The sequence below is a fragment of the Cydia splendana genome, chromosome Z (assembly GCF_910591565.1).
Source record: "Cydia splendana chromosome Z, ilCydSple1.2, whole genome shotgun sequence".
NCBI classification, from domain to species: Eukaryota; Metazoa; Arthropoda; class Insecta; order Lepidoptera; family Tortricidae; genus Cydia; species Cydia splendana.
This window is the reverse complement of record NC_085987.1, coordinates 3674164-3692130: the sequence shown is the minus strand read 5'-3', so window position 1 is coordinate 3692130 and position 17967 is coordinate 3674164. Positions and strand designations below refer to the sequence as shown.

The window sequence follows — 17967 nt, the reverse complement described above, 5'->3', positions numbered from 1 at the left end:
TAACCCGTAGTTTGATCCGTTACTTTCGACGCAGACTGTACCCGCAGGTTCCGTTTTACGCCTTAAACTTTTCGAGACCCGCGCCAACAAATGATTCTAATTAGTGTAACAGGTTTTTAATTCAACAAAACGAAACATGAGCGCGGTAGGTATTTCAGAATAAATGTACTCGCGTCCCGCGGAAGACACTGATTTAAAACTCGAGGAGGCAATTTGGTTTCGCATGTATTTCTTTAATGCACTTAATAAGGCAAAAATCGCCTTTTTGGTGTGACTACCAACACTAAAATTGATGTTTTTTTGAATGTGAGACCTGTTCGTTTTGGATTAAGGGTGCAAATCGAACATTGATTGACTAGGCATGATGTAGGGACGTATTTGTTAAAAGGTCTTGTTAATAATAAAACAGTCTTATTCTAGTGACATTCTATATCCTTCACAATCCTCAATATGCGTTTAGATCTGCAGCCGGCGAAAAAACGCGACTCCGAAGCCCGCTGGCGTTAAAAAAAAACTTTGAAAGTCTCCGTCAATTTAGCTAAAGGCGGGTCGAATAATTCTATAGGAATGTAGTGCGTGTGTTCGTGGTACTATCTGTGGAACCGGTTTCGCGAATTTGAAACAATGGGCGTTTTGCGTGGAACGAAACGTCGTATGTCCTATTTAAATTACGTTTCATTGTGACGTTTTGGTTTTTAATTTGCGTTTCGAACAGTTCCGACAATGCATCAGAGTTTTATAGAATGTACAGCGTAATCCATTAATATTTTAATCTAAGAATATATTAGTATTATGGAAATATTAGAGATTAGTAATAATAAAATTGGTTTCATTGTAAAATAGACAATTGGCTTTAAACATATCAACAAAGTTTGGCTACATAGCTAGCTAATATTTCAATAATTAAAAAATAGTTCAAATTTTAATATGCCGTTTGTTAAGATTTATTCGATCAAAAAAAAACACGATTTTTTTCGTTCCATTTCGTTCAAGTCCCATTTTCAAATTCATCCAGCCATTCGTTATAAAACCACAGACAAAATGCAATTCATGCGTCATATTTTAAATCGTTCAAGACGGTACAGATTCGCGCGTTGATTGCGAGCAACACCTAACCAATGAATAATAATACACTCGAATGTATTGAACCGTGAGTTTATGCAATAAATTGTGAGATACAATCTGCGCGACCGTGCTTGCGGCTTACTTATATTATATAGCTTTATAGCTTGGCATAATGTAATAAAGGAGTTGGTTAGGCCGAGCTGATATTAAAATACAGTTTTCAAGATACTTACTTTTGGAGTTTTCCACAAAATTGTCTACTGATGTCCCGTTCAAGCACGAATCTACTACAGGAGTTTTTTCCGTCACATTAGATGTGAAAAATGGTTGATACGTTGAAAAAAAATTGATAATGTACGAATAAAATGTGTTTGTCCGGACAGCTCATGGAATGCCCCTATTAAGTTAATTTTAAATATTTAAGAAGTTTTCAAAATAAGTTCAATCAAATACTTAACTGAGTAGCATAAAGTCGCATCTGAAATTTAAATATTTATTGTAAAATATAAAAATACAAGTTTTTGCATTAATTTATTAAAAATCTGTATCCTACTAGAAACCAGGTGAAATATACCTGTGCTTTCGATATACATTTCCATCTATATTTATGTTAACGTAGTTACATCCTGTCTGTGATAATATTACAAGTCTTGATAATAATCAGCGATATTCAACTTTACCTAATATTTCTATGAATACTAAACGTAATTATAAATTCAAATATTCATTCTATAATTTAAAGTTTTTGACACCTTCGCGTCTATCATCTCACCGATATAAAGTGATGGAATGTTATTGATTTCTGAATTTAATAGTTTTAATAGACCTAAGGGATAAAGCTTAGGGAGCAAATCAAATTATTTAATTAAATATATTGATTTTTGTTTTGTAAGTATAAGTCACACTACTATGTTTTTAAATTATATAATGAAATAGATAAAGTATAGATGTCAGACGCCGCCACTAGAGGGCTTGGTAACTTTTTCTTTACTATAAGTATGACATCTAGGTATTTCAGTTTAGATCTTGATGTATAGTGACTATAGTGTATAGTGACTACCGGCCATTTTAGTAAAACCATTAAATATTTATGTACATTCAGCAATACTATTAGTTTAGCACTTTGCATACAAATTTTGTAGAGGGTATAGTGCGACATAAAATAATAGAAACAAAATAAAATGGAAATAAATAATTTCCATACTAAATTGTTGCCATTATTTAAGCATTTTACGTCATAAATGTGACAGTTACGTAGAAAGTGGCGCCCTCAATTATTTTCTACTATTTTGAGAACAGGTACACACACAGTACAGGTACGCACTGTACCTCTTCTCTGCAGCCACTTAACCGTAAACGGCACTAAATTCAATCGATAGAAACTGAGCTAAAAAGTATATTGTTAGTCATATAAGTCCGCGGCTTCCCTGTAATCGGGCAAAAAAGGGTCAGCTCCATCCTTTACCTCCTTTTCTGGATGCCACGACCTATTGTTAAGGGCCTTTTGTCTTTATTCTACCTTTATATTTAAGTGGCCGAAACCGGACTCGTTTGTTTGGCGTATAAAGTCGGATGTGACAATATAAATAAATGCGAAAGTAATTGTCAGTCTGTCTGTTAACTCCTCGGGCTTAAACCGCTGAAGCGATTTAGATAAAATATTTTTATAGATACGAGTATATGTAGTTTGAGGCTCCCCGAGACTTAGGATATTAGTTTTTATCAATGATTATCATCATTTTACACAGAGGAATGCAAAAGCTAGTATAAACTATATTATTGTACCATTTTTATTTGTTCTGTAGCATTTCTAATTTAATATGATTAACACCTTTTTTTCTCTATATTTATCATCAGCTGCACGAGTTAAGTTTTGCTAAATAGAATAAAAACTGTATTCCATTAGCTGGTCTATTAACGACTTTGCTCACTGTCATATGTACTTAAAATAATAAATATATATATTAATTACAATACATTTTAATTACCTAACAAAATTATAAAAATATACACTAAAGCTTCAGTTGACTGACTTGAGACATCAAGTTTATATACATTTCAAAACATAAAAAGCAAGACAAAGTAAAGATACTGTAAAAAGATAGTTTAGTATCTCGATGAGAATGATACTTACACGATGTCTACGAGTGTCGGCCATGTTGTCGCGCCGCAAAGTCGGTCATCCATTCACCATTCATTCATTAAATTAACTCGCCTAATGAATCGCTAAGGTTGAGTAATACAATAACAAGCTCTCAGCACAGAAGCGATCACGAACAAGTCGAGATTGCTATTCTGTTACTAATCATATCTTTCACGTTTACTATGAGATTCTATTTTCTTTGTATGTATAAGAATTTTAAGCAACGAAAACAACACTGAGACAGATATATATGTTACGTAAATATGCATGTCAAGTTTCATGTCGTTTTAATTTATAGTCTGTATATGGTCTGTATCTTTAGGTATTTAAATAAAAGTAAACAAAATCTACCCTCAAATGGCTCCTTAAGCCAGTTGAGGGGAGATGAAACCATTATAATACACGATCAAATAATGTAGGTTCAAGTCAGCGTTCAGTGACAGATCCAGGCGGTTTTGTATTTGGTTGGTTAACCAATAAATGTTATACATAACTACCCGAAAGTGTTTATATTATTTGTTTACTTTTATTTAAATACCTAAAGATACAGAATATAAGTTTTAATATTACATAGAGCGGGTTTTTCACGGTGGGTTCATGTGACTCTCAAAACCTAGAATACCTAGATCATCGGTTCTGGCGTATCGATTATTCCCCAACCCGAATTGACTATCTAACGTACTACGGACTCAAAAACCTGTTTCAAACAATACATGAACAACCCATTGAACTGACAGACAGACTGACAGACAAAGGCTTCAAATTAACCCCTTGTTACGACAGCTCTTAAAACACTTTCCGCTACCCTTATAGAAACGCATGGAAGTAACACAAAAGCGTCAATTACGCCTTAAACTGTTCCATCTTGTATTAATGAGGTCTATCGCCATGTTTGGGTTCAGTAATAGTATTTATTTATTCAGCGTCGCTAAGTAAAAGCCTTTGCCATTCACCGAGACGTAGGTCAAGCGAGAAAAGACTTAATGGTCCCAACTAAAGTCCTAAGTTCACATACGACCTTATAGACGTTTTCTTGTATTTGTATCAGTGTATCGATTCATCTGTCAAAATGGCGACTTCGCCTGATTTGAAAGGATTGCAAGATTAAGATCAGATGATAGGCATCAGCAAAGGTTCTGAGAAACACGAATGACGAATAAAGAGCTAGTAAAATAGTCAATTATCTTACCTTGTAAGAATGTGTCAACTTTGTGTAACAGGATACAAAATTAACTTAAAACGCTGTTACTACATTTATGTGTGTAAAAAATGTAGCAACTACAATTGTTTCTCGGTACAAGACTATAAAACGTAGCCAACTTTTGTCTTACATTTATATCATAACATCTTGATGACAATATGAGTAATAAAGAACTCGACGAATTTAGAAAAAATAAATCATCGCTCTGCTAAAGAAGAAAGGGCCTTATGTCCATAGCGATAAAATTTACGATTAAAAGTACAGGTCAGATGCGGCGTTTTTTCCGAAGGATCTTGAACTCTAGTTCATAGTATTAAGGTGGTGTCAAGTGTGTGTTATTATACCGTATATGAGCATATGCGCGCATATCTCGATATATGAGGCACGTCTGAACTATCTAAGCCATAATGGGTTTAGTCATACGTGTTCCGTACACCACGACAGTGACCAATGGAACATTAATATTTACAAAAGAACACTTATATATTAAATAAAAGAAAACTCAATGCAATGCTATTCTGAAGTTCCTTTAAATTTTCGTGACATCAATTTCTTTATTATGAAATAAGGGCCATTTAATAAAAAAAGTTGTAAGTACCTACACTACGCTTTTTTTAGATTTGGTTTTTTTTTATGTTATTTCTGATCAGAATCATGAGCTCTTTCCTTCCTAGTAGGAAAAAAAGTAGCTACCCTTATTTCTATACATTTCCGTTACTATCAATCACACAGTAGTCTATGAAAAATTGTAACGAAATGACAATAACATCTTAAGACACTTGTTTTTATTATTAGGATCGAATGAGCTCGTGATTCTGAGTAGCAATAACATAAAAATCAACATACCTGAAAAAAGTGTAGTCCACAAGCTTAAATAAAAAAAAATGAAAAATATAATGAAAAAGATTTAATGAGGCAAAAAAACATTACATCAAACAAATTGACAGTGGTCCCCAAACTAGGCCGACCCGAAAAAGACCCATAAACACCTTACTTTCATTGCAGTTTTTAAGAAGTGCTGTTACTAAACGCAGAGCTTAAAATTCAATAGTAATCTGCAGATGTAATAACATGTTCGCTCACTTCGAAAACATTACCCTCCCATGCCGTACTCGGCTAAAAATCACCTGTCTAATGAAATAATGGGTGCTCCACTCACGAAACTCGTTAACCGTGCACCGAAGCATAAAGTCGGAAGTGACACCAAGCTTGAAATACACATGCGACCTTATTCAGCAAAATTATGACAAATGTGTAGTTGTTAAATTTAAATTAAAGGTTAAGACTTGGGTATTAGAAAGAGACGACGTAACTAGAGTGCGATAATAAACGCGTTTATCACTCTTGTTTTTAATGGTCCTTTCTAAACCCTAGTTCAATATTTTTTTCTGGTTTACACGTGATGTAAAGAGCCAGCGAAAGTCAATCAGCTTCTTACAAATTAGTATGCTCTTGAGACGTTTAAAACCGATTAGTTTTTGACGGATCGCTGAAAAGTGCCTGATTTGTTTCGAGATCAAGAGGTCAGAGTTGAGCACTTATAAGGCGTCGTTTGTCATAACGATCATGTTAATGATTTAAGTGGTGTGTAGACGATCGAGTGTGCTTGACAAGCACAGGTATAGTCCGATAAGAAATAGTAGAAAATTATTGAGGGCGCCACTTCTTACGTAACTGTCACATTTTTAGCGTAAAATGCTTAAGGCGACGGTAGCGGTGGGTAAAATATCAGATTCTGTCAATTTACCCCATTTCACACACAAGCGCACTTCACGCACACTACCTCACTTTACTGGGACAGGTCAGTGACCCATCATGTTTTTTTAAGATTGGACTTTTAGTTTAGTATTGACCACTAGCCTCCTTTGAGGGTAAAAGCATTCCATTTAAATATGAAAGAGAAACAATGCATTTAATCTTGCTTTCCTTGTCTGTTCATGTCACACGTGACGTACCTATTTAATTCATTTGATTGTTGACTGTTTTACTACCTACTATTGCTTTGTCGAGATACGCGTTTTGTACAATTAAAGCGAATAAAACAAGATGTCATTAAGTCAGATGTAAAATGTTATTTACTACTCTATACGGTTTTTCATAAGGTGCAAAATCCATTCAATAGGAATTTAAATAAATAAAGTTTCAGCAGGGTGGCAATTCCATTTTGGCGGATAAAGCGAAACAGAATAGTTCTATCGAACCTGCTTACAAATTTTCACGAGAATCAGTTGAGAAATGTGATCTGCAAAGGAGAACATACAAAAGCATTTTTGCCCAAGGGGCTGTCCATAAATTACGTCATCGATTTTTGACGATTTTGGACCCCCCCCCCCCCTATAATCATCCAAAAATCATGCTTCAAATGACCCCATTTCCTCCTACTTCATGCTACCGTCATCCGATGTCCAGACCCCCCCCCCCCTAATTTGAAATGACGTAATTTATGAATAGCCCCCAAGCTGAAACGGAGACCTTTACTAACGCTCGGCCAATGATGGTTTAGGTACACCTATAAAAAATGATTGTCCCTGCTGTAATTTTAATATCTTTATATTTCAACCGGTATAGTTTTACCTTCAAAAATAATCGGTATCGCTAAACAATAGCGGTACCTTACTACTTATACGTTCACGAAATCGGTATCTGCATAACTTGATTGTTAGTAAACTAACCTGGAAAATAATCTCAAAATCACCGAAACATTTATGTACAGTCACCTGCAATAATATGTTACGTCATTAGCGCCAACTTTGCCTCCAGGGAAACTTTGCCCAAAACGACAATTTTAAACAAATTCGTTAATGTAGAAAAATTGATAATAGTTATGGCCACCCTGCTGTTTTTAGTAGAAAATTGGTTATATTTCTGACAAAGTATATGCCAAACTTGTGCTTAACTTGACTTGGGAATTTTGAGTTTGAGCGAGTCTAATATAGGGTATATTTCGGCGGGCAAAAAATTTATAAATAATGAATGCAAGTAGAAAAAATTGAGAACCCTTTGACAAATATTTCCGGGTTTCAGTTATAACACATGAAGCATAGATTATGTCTATTGAGATTTAAACTAATAAGGCCTAAATACACAAAAGTTTTAGCGGTGGGCAAAGTAATCCGGTAATTTGGCATCCATACCAACATTGCCCACCACCAAAAACGGATTAGGGTTGTCACTTTCATCTAATTTACCCAACTTCGCAAGTAAAAGAAGGTTATGTTTGTACACTAAAATAAGTTTATAAATATATACTGTATTTAATTTGTCTTATTATCCTTTATTTAGATGTTTTATCCCGTTAACGAATGAAAACACAACAAAAATCATATTTTTGGTCATTAAACTATTGTAACAGATTTTCTCAAAAGTGACAACCCTAGCCTTTGTAAAATGCTTAGGCGAGCCTTATTTGGAAATGGGCAAAAACGGGTAGGCAACATTGCCCAGCAAATTTATTTAAAAGTTTTTACACTTATCGCTAAGTTATTAACAGGGAATGGTAGGATTGCCCAAAACCTTTAAGTGATCCTTAGACATCATCATCATATATACGAGCTGTATTTGAATACCAAATTGACGTGGGCAATGTTGGCGAAAACCCCGGATATTTTTTTATTTGCCCGCCCTCTAAAACGCAAAAAAATGGGTAAAAACACGATAAAAAAATGTTTTCTTCACATAAACTGATGCGTTTGATCACAATGGACGTGCTGAGCAAAAAAAAGTCATATGATGTGATATTTTTTGAGAAATTCGTGTTTAAAAAAAAAAGCGGGCAAAGTTGATGATAATGAGTAATGACGGTACCTACTCTTCGAAGGTCGCAAAAATATGTGACATGCTCTTATGGTTCTACAAATAAGATCGTGTCAGATATTTTTGCGGCCTTCGTTGTGTAACATAAATTGCAGGTGACTGTACATTTGGAATAATTATTTTATTTAGTTTCAACGAAAGTTTCAAGTTTAGTACGAAAATACTTCAGATATGCAATATGCACAAAATGTAGACCTAATCGAAATAAAACATTGCTTTTTATAGTAAATTTATAAAACATTCGATACATAGGTATACATAACAATAAGTTCTTTGTTTGCCAAAAGACAAAACACGGCACAATCTGCTCACTTGTATAATACTATAAACAATAAACTATCAATTTATCACTTGCCGCTATCTAAATGTAAAATTACTGTAAAAAGATGGTTAGAATCCCTTAATTATAATGAAACTGAATTACTTATAAACTGAAACGCACGCACACACACACACACAAACACACACACACACGCACACACACACACTATCGTATAGTTAATATTAAACAACAATAAATATATTTAATAATTAATAAAAATATAGCATACCTAAGCTGAATTAAAATTATGGACATACATTAATAAAGCGCGGGTTCTCCTGATACAGGTATACATATACTTACAAGGAGGACTCAAGTCTAATTGTATACAAATTGTACTGTTTAACACAATAAACATTTTTCATTTTTTTCATTTTTCATAACCAGGCCACAACGCTATTGGCCTGTAAGCTTCATCTCGGTCTCCAAAGCCGCAAAAACTTGCTAGTACTTAGTGCTGGTCTAGCCTTTATTTTTTCTTGAAGATTTTCAGAGAACAGCACGTACACGCATTATACATATAGACGGAACGAACGGCATAATCATAATAATTTATTCGTCGCAATCCATGGTATTACAGATCTAGTTACAAGACTGTTAATAGGCAATATTTTAATATAAAAGTTCTATAATATAATACAAGATTACAGTTGTCATCAAAATTCATTGACATACAGAAGTCAAATACGTTTTTAAAATGACGCAAAATGATACCAGCATAATAAAAATTGATCCCAATCAGTAAAGATGAGTCTTTAAACTTTTTTCATTTTAAGCGAGTTTTGAAGGAAGATAATACTTAAATTCGACTGTAATCGTATTATTTTAAGATAGTTTACTGCGGTTTTCAACAATAATGACCCGTAAATAACAGCAAATGAAATTTAAATGAGACGCGAGCTGATATTTATGTACCCTATTTTTTGAAATACATTTTATCTACTGGTATGCTTTCTCGTGTGCGTATATGATTTAATGTCAATATAATTGTCAAAAGCAAGAAAATCAAGCTGTCATTTTCATTTGAAGAAGTACACGTGTGCTCCGGTGTAGCCCCAACGGGCATCTGACTTGAAGAAGAATCTTGAGTGATGTCGTCAATGTATGGAAATTGTTCGAAAGTTTACATTTGAGATTGAATTTCTGTGTTGTCTTTGTGAGTAAAAATATAAATCGATAATAAATTGGTAGCTGAATTATCTAGCTTCCAAAATCATACAATAATTCAATTACTGTCAAAGACAAAATTGTTTTGCTTCTGTCTCAAACGGAACTCCATATTTTGATTTTTTGATACTTTTAGTGTCGATTTGTAGAGAATAACAGCAAATTAAAAATATAATGGCATAAAGAGTCGGTACACGGTTTCTTCGTGAATAAATTTACGTGTAATTTAATGCAATCATCAAACATTTATTGAACAATTATGGTTACAAAGTGAGGTCTAAATCGAAAACGTCATATACCGGCCCCTTAAGCATGGCAACAATTTACTAGTAGTATGGAATTTTTTTGGTTCCATTTTATTTAATTTCTTCTATTTTGTGTCGCACTATACCCGACGTTAGTTTACGTGATTGACAAGATTGCTTGAAGTGTGATACAATTTCAAGTCATTGAATTTGTAGCGTCTCCTGTCACAAGATTCTAACAGATGGCGTTAGCATTCCCTACATTGCGCTTGCAGAGTTCCGAATGTCAGATTAGACTTCGCCCCCCCGGAACAACAGCGCCTGGAGAGAGTACTCTCTATTGACCCTCTACAAACTCTACACCATACAGTTTTGTCAAGCGCTTTCAATCCTCTATTGTAACTGCGCTTAACAAACTATTTAAGCTAGGTACGATCAATCGCGATTTTTAAGCCCATTGCTTGTCAAGCACGCTTGATGGTCTGTGCAGCGCTTAAACATTTTCAGTGTTGGATGCCTAATAGTTTTATCGATGTCGTTAATTTTAAATTAATCAGTTGATTGCGTGCTGTTACACATGCATTGCCCGAATAATTAACATTATTATTACACGTTAAACCCAGATACTAAAAATGCTAAAATGATACTAGTTAGAGATACCTACCTCAAAGTCCAGCTAGGCAAATTTTACAGTTAATAACCCCTACTTTTTGTGTCCGTCTCTAAGTAATACTACCGTACAGCCGAAATAAGGCAATCACACCTTTACGGTCTTAACCTTAAAGTTTAAAATGCATTATCAATTCAGTACACGCGGCTCCACAAAGGTAGAATGGTCCAAATATTAATGATGCATACATTGTCCATACCTATAATAAATGAAGACAGAAGTGAAATCGCGTGCTTTACTACTGAGATGAAACCAAGCCAAAAACAACTTTATTTTAAAGCAATAAGGCTCAGATCTTGATGATCAATATTGTTTTCTAGTATGCTTAGTTGTTAGTGTCTAATTGGGTCCAAAACCATTAATAAAATAGTTGAATGGACTTTGAAACAAAACATGACCTATTCAGTTGTAGACGTATTGTTTCCGAAAGTGGCTTTGAGATTGCAAAGGGCGTATCTGTATTATAATATAATACATATGTAAGTATATACCGGGTGTGGCCTGTAACACGAGCAAAAAATTAAACTGTAGGCTGTACTCCTCATACTGACCAACATTTGTTCAGCTACTTTTAAAAAATAACTTGTGGTTTGATTTTTAATACACTTTAAAGTTTATTCTAAGACGCAATGTATTGCGAATTTTGTTATGTTTAAGGCGTGACAAGCAACGTCAATCACAATGATATGGCATGGCGATGGCGTCCATTGAAGATAATATTTATTTTGTATGAAAAATAGGGAGTCTAAATACTTCATAATTTTTAAAAGTTGTTGAACAAAAGTGTCACGGTTTGATGAGTACAATCTATGTTTTAATTCTTTGCTCGTGTTACAGGCCACACCCGGTATGTACTTGTATTTGAAATGATTTGAGGTTCGATGACATTCTTACAAATATATAGTCTAGTCTTGTATTTAGTTACTGCCATTCAGCCCACAAAACCTGTAGAGTTAGACCAAGACAAGTCTGCAACGATTTTGAAAGCACACGCAGTGCAAGTGTTATTTTAAACGTCAAACTTCTATGAAATTATGACGTATGACTTGACTTGTCTTGGTCTGACTCTAGAAACCTTAAGGGGCCCACTGATTATGATGATGTTCGGAACTGTCAAAATTTTGTTCTGACAGGCCGATACCGTCCGGCGGACTGTTAATCAGTGGGCCCCTTTACTGATTGTGCATTATTATGTCCAGATTCAGATGCGACTTTATTCCCTCAAATCAACATTCACGGTTAACCTTAGTTTTTAGATTTAATCAATAAGTATACCTCTCGCGTCGAGTGATGGTCCCTATGACAGTTCATTTTTATATGGAGTAGCTGTCACATTAAATTTTGGTAGGCATTTTTTGGTAGTTTTGCACAATTATTTATTAAGAAATGTAACAATTAAGTAATAAAAATACGGTATAACATATTTCTTCAATTACTTTTTAAATTAGACCCAACCAAAAGAGACTTGAAGGTACTATCATAGTGACCATCATTTGACGTGAGAGATATAATATTCAAATTTATATTTTTGAAAACAAAACTGTACATCGATAATCCATCCATCAGTTATCCAACAGCTATCATGTCATCTCTCTCTGACCTCTGACCCCCTATTTCGTCATTCGATCATCAATTCAATTTACATATGCTACTGCCAACATCATTTTACCGGTGCCATCGCTGATAGCATCATATAATTGGCGAGAATTAATATAACTTCAATATTTTTTAAACATATTTGATAACGTTGTCACCGGACGAAATTATAAATACCGTTGGAAATGGCGCTGCCTGTTAAGCTTCAGGTGCCTACCTATACTAATTAGTAGACGGCGATGTTAGTTCAACGTTTCACCACCAGCATGGATAATTATGTTAAGTTTGGGTGAGCGACCGCTATTATTTCTAAGCTCAAGTGTATAGTATGTACGTGCAACTTGTTAATTGAATTTTAAATGAGTAAATAATAGTGTTCAAAAAGGCTTGAAACTTGAAAATTGGGCATTTTCACTTAAAAGTGTACCATTTCCTTATTTTTCGAATATCCATCAACTTTGGTTTATTTCTACTCAGAATCACGAGGACTATCGATTTAAAAAGAAAAAAAAATGTGTCCCACAAAAATTACAAAACTGACACCCAAAATTTGTATGAAACACTTGTTTTCTTTGTCTCATTCAATAGCACTCGTGATTCTGAGTCTAAATAGGGTCTAAATAACTCAAAAGTTGATGGCTTTTCGAAAAAAAGTTAATGGTACATTTTTTTCTGAAAACCCCCTTATGTCGCTATGATAGCTCATTCTTCAATCTTGTTATAAAGACTGTACTTCTTCCGACTGTACAGTGAATCCTGGTTTGTAATCTCAGCCGATCTCATGCCGGCGGTTCGTGCGTGGATAAAGCGAGCAAACGGTCTCGGTCCGCCGCCCGCGCCAATCCCATGGGTTTTTGTCCACCGTCACGTCGCGGCTATCACAAAAACCAATAGAAATTATATTATTTGGTTCGGTGCAGTACATTGACGTTGGAGTTTAAGCGCAGTATAAACTGTAAGGGCCGGTACAGACGGACTGCAACGCGGAGCTATATATGATAACCGCACGCAGACTGCACGCCGCCTGCACAGTTTCCATACAAATTGCAGCCGTGTTGCAAGTCCTAGACACCCAGGCCGAGCAACATTTGCGAGTTCGAAAATCGACCGGCCAAGCTGCCAAAAAATTAAAAAGTGAGATGGCTGATGGCCGTTATCCGCCGCGTATACAATAGTTATTTACGATACAAGTGCGGAAAAAAGGAAATTCGAAATGAGTGGCGATAAATTAAAACATGACCGAAGGGAGTGTTTTAAATCGACACGAGTTGCGAATTACCTATTCGCACGTGTATAGTACAACGTTTTACAGTACATATGGCCTTTTAAACTTTTAACATACGCACGGAAAGTGCTACTTTCCCGCACTAGTACTGTATGAGAATATTTCTATGCAGCCAACTTTAACCTTTTAAGATTATATTTGGAATCTTCCCTTGCAAATATAGTCTAGTTTCGTGTGGTTTTTTTTCATGGAATTTGCCCTAAAACGTGTGAAAATTCTCTAAAAAAATTACAATTTTGCGTTTAGGGCTCTGAAGGGCTTATGTTTGTCGATACATCTTGCAGATACGACCTTATGACAGTTATGGCCCCGAGACGATATATAACAGTACCTACGTTACGTTTCAACTGTGTTAATTAACTTTTAACGTAGGTACGTTAATATCTCTGTTCTTGTTTTAAAAAGAAGTTTAATTTCAGTTTGATTAAATCACAGAATATAACCTAAAAAGTCTCTTAGATATCATTCATTATAAAATCGAGCTTTAAATATTAAATACAAAACCTATATCTACTTGAACTTTATTGCTGATGTATTTTATAGACCAGAAGCTATTAGTAAAAATAATAAGTACACTCCTTTTTTTTTGGGCAGTCGTGTAAAAATGTGATTAACTTGAAGTACATTACTATTGACAGTGTCGATTGGAAAGAAATAAACTAGGTAATATGAAAGTAAAATAGCAATGGAACACGTCTAAATAATAATCACAATATTCCGTAGTTCCGCTTACCTAGCCTCGTGACGCCGAATGTTACATACATTAAGCGCCACTAACCCGGGGTTAAGCGGTTAAACCGTTAACCCAGTGTCAAATTATACTGGTAACCATGGTAACTGCATGTTTAACCGGTTAACCTTGGGTTAGTGGAATGGTGCAAGTGGCTCTTAAGATGAAGAAAAAGTAGCATTTCATTTGTCTCGTAAATTTTTCAAATAATTAGTATGGTGGACGAGGCTAGATAATCTGTGAATGTTAAACTTTCAGAATTTAAAATCTATTAAATACCTCCCAATTAGTATTTAATTCAACGAATACCTTTACTTCAACCGCGACAACTCAAAGGAAACTCTGTAAACTACAATTTGTAGCCAACCGTCCAGCTTACAGACTAATTGTAACTTATGCGTACGCGCATTTACTTCCAAATTACGTATCTCGTTGAAATTTGCCAGTACATTGTCAATTGTACTCCTTAATGCTAAGGTTGGTTTTGAAATGGCAAATGATTTTGAGATACGAAATTGCGTAGGTTAGAATGTAAGTTGTGACTTGTGGTCCAGTCAATCAGACCCAACGATCCGGATGCTTTGCGAGCTGAATCCTAATGGATGGTTAGGCCAGTCAACGAGGTATTTGGGTCTGACAACAGTTTTTAGTAGTTGCGTAATAGGTTGGTTCTTTGATGTATTAACTTTTAGGTATTAAGCGGTACTAAATTGAGAAGAAAACAGCTTTTGTCTTTCTGTGCCGCCCACCCAGACCTCTAGCCGCCCAGAGGCCTATAAAAAGGTCTCTCATTCCAATCTAATTTAAATCTTTAATTCTTTATTTTGACAAATCTAAATTGTATTTGTCTTGGCAACTTTTACAATAATCACTTAAGACGAAACAGGAGCTGAGTTTTAAATATTTTAGGTAAATATACCCGTCTCGCTAACGGAAGCGGCACCTAAAAGTAGTGCGATAAGGACAAGGCGAAAAATCCTGCGTAAAAATCTCAAAAATCGAGGTTTCGTACTCCTCTGTTTCCTCCTCCAAAACTTAACCAATCGTAACCAAATTTGGAAATCTAAATGATTATGAAATTATCTGTGTCGGACCGTTTTGCTTTTTTGGCTAATTGATATCAGTTTTGAATGCCACGCCTCTCATTGCGGCATAGTCAATTAGGTCAATTTGGCCATTTTTGAAGGGCTCTAGCGCCTTAAAAAACAAAAATATCAAAAAAAGCAAAACGGTCCGACACAGATATTGACAATATTAATCTGTGTTGAAAAAATCATTGCTCTAGCTTCCAAAACCACGGAGCAAAACGAGGAGTACGTTTGTATGGAGAAATGACCACTCCCGTTGGCTCTTAAGTCACTCCCGTTTTTCATTTTAAGACTTTTTTAATTTAATTAGGTACAAATTTCGACGACTACAACAATATTAAGATATACAGTTTCAAAAACCTTTGATTTTCTTTAGTTTACGCTTAAACCGGCCAACTCAACGATTACACGATATGTTCCTGAATTCTAAAAAACTTCAGGCATTGAACCAGGCACATAATCGGACTTTCGAAATGCTTTCAACAATTACACACGCAAAGTTCCCTGACCCTACCATCCATCAGGGCGTGGCTTAATAACATGTTGGAACTTAAACAAAGCCTTATTTAACTCGCAGCCTTCGGGATAAATTGTTTCTTAGTAACTTCAAAATCAGAAGGCCAAACCCTTCAATAAGAACGTATAAACTTGGCTTAAAGGACTCGCATCCATGGCATAATTGTAAAAACAAAACTTATACCAATGAAGGTTCTTTTTACTCCAATATACCCGTTTAGTTTCAATACTCGAAACTGCCACCATAAAAGACCAAACTTATCTCAGATTCCAAATTTGAATTGCATCACATCTTCCTTTTCGTTCCGTCCCACAGTATCTTGTTTTCGTTTGTCCCAAAATTCTCAGTTGACACTGCAGCGGATGTCATTGTTCGAAAACCAAACAACGTCCTTGCATTTAAATTACAACCTTAACTTGTAAGCAATAGAGTACAGTTGAGATTGTTAATGCATATACATCCGTGAAGATTTTTTTGTAAACGAAAACTGACTCGTTCTCGATTCGAAATAAGACTTAGTATCGATTGTTGAGTGGCGTGCGTTTAAAATCGATTTTTTCAAACGGAGTGTTACTAAGTAAACACTCGGTGATGAAGTTGAATCGGTATCCGATGATGTTTATTTAAATTCATGCTTTTTTAGTCGAGTGCCGGGTAATGGCCAAGTGGCGAGAAGCCAAACACGTACCGTACAGACCTCATAGGAGGTAAAAAAGTGTCGTATCATACTTTAACGCCTTTCAACCATCTTTCAACTATGTACAGTCAGCAGTAGAAGTTGCTTAGCGGGCCAGGTGTTCAAAATTATCTTGACGCGACTTTATTGTTAAGAGAATAAGAGCGTACCTGTACTAGCATTGGAAAACTTTTTAATTTAAGTGTTCATGGATCTAAAAATGGGTCTATATCAATAAAATAAATGAACATTAGACACGGTTTCGTGATTTTTTAACCGACTTCAAATTCATAGAAGGAGGAGGTTCTGTATTCGGTTGTGGCTACGTTTTTTTTTTTTTTTTTTTTTTATGTATGTTTCTATCGAGTGATGCATTCCTGTTATCCCTCATTAGGGACAGGGCTCGCAGAAGAATCCTCCATCTGTCGCGATCTTGGGCGGCTACTTCCACCTCTTTCTAGCCTAGTCCAGTTGAGCTAGCCTCCTTCTCAACTGATCGCCTCCATGTAGTACATGTATACTACACTAGTGTAGTCATAGTTGTAGACTATGGTTTAAACACTAAACCTACAATATCCCGTTTAAAAGTGTAAGACAGCGTCAGTTTTCTTATTAATTCTCTCTGGCGTGTTCAGACGAGCCGGGTAATCGGTCGTTGGCTCCGTATTAACGCCTTTTAGCGGCTCCCGTTCAAGGCAAGAGCGGGAAGCGGGTAACACTTCATCTCGCCGCCTGTCTGCATTACGGCCACATCTCAAAATTTATGATTATTGGAGATTCAATCTTAACTAAAAATAATAAAGTTGAGTTTCCTTTAAAAAATTTTGGTGCTTAAGTGGCCGTATTACAGGTACGAAACGATCTGTTTTACAACGTCCACAAAGTAAACTGTAAATTTTCGTAAACGATGCAAAGACACATGGCGCTCGGAAACAAAATAGTTGGTCAGAGACACATGGGACATAGTTTGCTTAATAGTGTAGTAAATGAAGCAAGTTGTTGTATGGAGACCCATGCATTAATTTCTCAGTCGATGAAATTTAGCTTGGTTATTGTATAGTATGAGCCGAGACTAACATTATAAATATCAAAAAAAAAACACTCCTAACCTAACAATCTGATTATATATTGAACCGAGTAATTCCTCAGTCCAAAATTATTTTACAAAATAAGTTATTTGTATCAGTATGTGATACTAGAAAAAAATCTAAAAGTTTTGTCAAACATGAGAATATAGAATTTTTTATGATACTTCCTTTTTTTGACGCTCATTTTCATCGGAAAATTGCTCTGTCATTTTTTTCTTCTTATATGATCTTAGAATATAATTTGGCGCAGTGGGTAAAAAAATCCAAAAAAAATGCGTATCGAAATGTATGTATTATAGAACTATTAAAAACTGAGAGTGGAAAATTTTTAGATTTTCATTTTGTAGGTATAAAACAGCAA

At 35.2% G+C, this 17967-nt stretch overlaps 1 protein-coding gene across 1 annotated transcript in view; it reads left to right on the top strand.

The window, feature by feature from the left end:
• The window catches only part of LOC134804308 (neurogenic locus Notch protein), a 159501-nt gene that overhangs the window by 67680 nt on the left and 73854 nt on the right, over positions 1 to 17967 (top strand). The gene's annotated exons all lie outside the window — the stretch shown is intronic.